The sequence below is a fragment of the Saimiri boliviensis genome, chromosome 17, assembly GCF_048565385.1.
Source record: "Saimiri boliviensis isolate mSaiBol1 chromosome 17, mSaiBol1.pri, whole genome shotgun sequence".
In the NCBI taxonomy this organism is placed as follows: Eukaryota; Metazoa; Chordata; class Mammalia; order Primates; family Cebidae; genus Saimiri; species Saimiri boliviensis.
The window spans coordinates 13234271-13237657 of NC_133465.1; the positions used below are offsets into that span (position 1 = coordinate 13234271).

The window sequence follows — 3387 nt, forward strand, 5'->3', positions numbered from 1 at the left end:
CTCAGACCATCCGCATGGCTGCCTCACTCTCCAGCCTTCCCCAGCCTCAGCAAGGATGAGTTGATCCATGAGCTTATTTGGCTTTGGGGGATCCCTGGCCTCTTTTTCTTTCTTTTCATTAGGAGGAGCTGAAGGAGAACCCAGCCAGCCCCTTTCCCCACTTCTCTTTCGCTAGAATCATGTCTGCAGTTCCTCCTCCTCCGCTGTCCCTCAGGTTTACACCATGGAGTGGTAACAGATCTGTTCTTTGAGACTTTTGTGCTGAAGGCACTTGTGCCCAGCGCCCTGGGGGATGTGCACCTGCTCACCTTCGTTTAGGAAGGTGCCCCAGGCGGGTTGCAGTAGCTCATGCCTTTAACCCCAGCACTTTGGGAGGCCGAGGCAGGTAGGTCACAAGGTCAGGAGTTCAAGACCAGCCTGGTCAAGATGGTGAAACCTCGTTTCTACTAAAAATACAAAAAATTAGGTGTGGTGCTGGGCACCTGTAATCCCAGCGACTCGGGAGGCTGAGGCAGAGAATTGCAGGGACCCAGAAGCAGAGGTTGCAGTGAGCTGAGATTGAGCCACTGCACTCCTGGGCCACAGAATGAGACTCCATCTCAAAAAAAAAAAAAAAAAAAAAAAAAAAAGGAAGCCATCCCAAGGGGAGGTCCTTCCTGGTGTAGCCTGACACAGGGTCCACACTGCAGCCTGGACCCCATTTTCTGTGGCCCTGAGTTTGTTCCAGCAGGTCTCCCCTCCTGGAGTTAGATCCTAATGTCTGGCTTCTTCCAGGCCGAGACTGCTGGCAAATCCTGAAGAATCTGTATCAGCGCCCATCTTGCTCCCCTTCTCCCTCATCCCCAGCAGATATGCCAGATAGATCCTTTCTGTCCAACTCAATAAAATTTGGGGGAGCATTTATATCAGTATCAGTTGGTCTCCTCCTCCTCTAAAGAGTAAATGCTCAAAGCATAACTGAGGGAGGGATGTGAAGGAAGCCAGCAGGACTTAGGTGTATTTGCCTCTGTAAGTAGGGGTGGCCGGAGTAAGCCAGGTCTTCTCCCCAGTTTGGCCCATGGTCCTGCAGAGACTAACGAGAGGCACCAGGGTATCTGGTGCTCACAGACAGCATCTGCCAGGTGCTTCCAGAGTGGCCTGGAAACAGGCAGCCACCGCGTCCCTTTTCCCGGGAATGCTGATGAGGGCTTCTGCCCCTGAATCCCATTCCCTCACTTAGTGACTCTTCTCCCTTGGGGGTCTCTTTAAGGTTGCAGCAAGGATAAGGGTATGGCAACTCACAGGAGTCCTGTTGTGGGCCCATCTAAACTCATCACCTCCCTATACTATTCCCATTTGACTGCTGAGGCACAGGAAAGGCGGGAAACTTGTCCAAGGTCATGCTCTGCCTGCCAGACACATTTGGGATTTTTAATCTAAGCAGGGGAGCTTGTGCTCTTACCTGATAGTGAACCCTGTACAGTGAGGTGGGCCCCAGGCCACTCAGCGTCACGTCTGTGCAGGCAGATGACCCAGGCAGCGGGGGAAGGGCACTGCTTCAGTGGCACTGTGACTGTTCCTCCAGCCCCCACCTCCCAAATCTGCTTCTCCATCAGGCAGTGAAACGAAGACCAGAAGAACATGAGGACTGGCTGGGGGGTGGGGCAAGGGAGGACCTTTGTCCCAGAGCTTCCGTGTTTGTATGATGTCTTTCAGGACAGTGTCCAAATGTATGTCTGTACACTCAGTATGGTATTCCTCAGTCTGAACATTGTTCCCTTCCTCTGCCTCCTGGAGTGCTGCTCCCGGCCTTCCAAGGCTAAGTGAGGGCCAGAGACCAAGCAGGCAGGCTGGGCGTGGTGGCTCACGCCTGTAATCCAAACACTTTGGGAGGCCGAGGTGGGTGATTCGCCTGAGGTCAGGAGTTGGAGACCAGCCTGGCCAACATGGTGAAACCCCATCTCTACTAAAAATAAAAAATTGGTAATGAAAAAGCCAGGTGTGGTGTTGCACGCCCATAATCCCAGCTACCCAGGAGGCTGGGGCAGAAGAATTGCTTGAACCCGGGAGGTGGAGGTTGCAATGAGCTGAGATCGCACCATTGCACTCCAGCCTGAGTGAGAAGAGGGAAACTCAGTCTCAAAAAAAAAAAAAAAAAGAAAAGAAAAAAGGAAAATAAGCAGGCAGAGGACAGGACAGTAGAGGCTGAAAGTGGATCAAAAGAGGCAGATGACGAGAGTAAGAGACCCAGGGGATCTGTGATTCTCCGTGTAGCACATGCCAGAGGAGCCAGCAAGCTCATCCTTGTCAGCGTCTCCCAGGGTGGTGGCTGTAGCAGCAAGGCCGTTTTTTTTTTTTTTTTTTTTGAGACGGAGTTTCGCTCTTGTTACCCAGGCTGGAGGGCAATGGCGCGATCTCGGCTCACCGCAACCTCCGCCTCCTGGGTTCAGGCAATTCTCCTGCCTCAGCCTCCTGAGTAGCTGGGATTACAGGCACGCGCCACCATGCCCAGCTAATTTTTTGTATTTTTAGTAGAGACGGGGTTTCACCATGTTGACCAGGTTGGTCTCGATCTCTCGACCTCGTGATCCACCCGCTTCAGCCTCCCAAAGTGCTGGGATTACAGGCTTGAGCCACCGCGCCCGGCTCAGCAAGGCCGTTTTTAACGTGGTGTGGCAAACAGGCCTCGTGTCCACTCAGCTGCCAGGCTGAGGACTTCTGTCGTCTTTGCTGACCTCCAGATGCGCAGACACTGAGCTATTAATTTCAAGTATATTTCTCCTGATCATCTTGCCTGGCAAAAATGATCTTTTAATGCTCCTAATAAGGATGTAACCAGAGGTGGCGGTTTTTCTGCAGTCAGGGACGGTTGGCACCAATGATGGCCAGGGTCCTGAGGGAGACCTTCTACTCTGCCCATGTCAGCCATCCGAAATGCAGCTGTTTCTTAAGAGTCAGGACACAGGCTCAGGGTTCCCCTAGTCACTCACAGGCTTGAGAGGAGAAAGGGGTCCCTTTCCACTGCCTCATGCCCTGTCCTTGAAGATTCTGGGGAATGAAATGCTGTCTGATATAGATCCCCAAAAAGATGTCATTGAGACCCTAATCAGCATCCTTCTTACCAAGAAGAAAGCACCCTGTGGCTTGGGAGGGAAGCGCTGTTCTGGCCTTCCTCTGAACCACAGCGGCACATCCCGGGTGCCTTGGTTCTACCAGTGTATACGGTAGAAGCGAAGCAGGCATGACCACAACCTGATTGTGCAACCAAATGCTTAAACCGACCTCCAAATGATCTATCCCTAGAATACCACTACCCCTGCTTCCCAAGGCTGACTGTTTTTGCCTGCAACTCGCTTCTCATTTACCGGGAAGCCCCCCTTTCAACCACCTCTCTCTGCCACCTTCCAG

General features: G+C 52.5%; 1 protein-coding gene across 6 annotated transcripts in view; it reads left to right on the forward strand.

Moving 5' to 3' along the window:
* Positions 1-3387, forward strand: part of ARHGAP44 (Rho GTPase activating protein 44) — a 203691-nt gene that overhangs the window by 198697 nt on the left and 1607 nt on the right. The gene's annotated exons all lie outside the window — the stretch shown is intronic.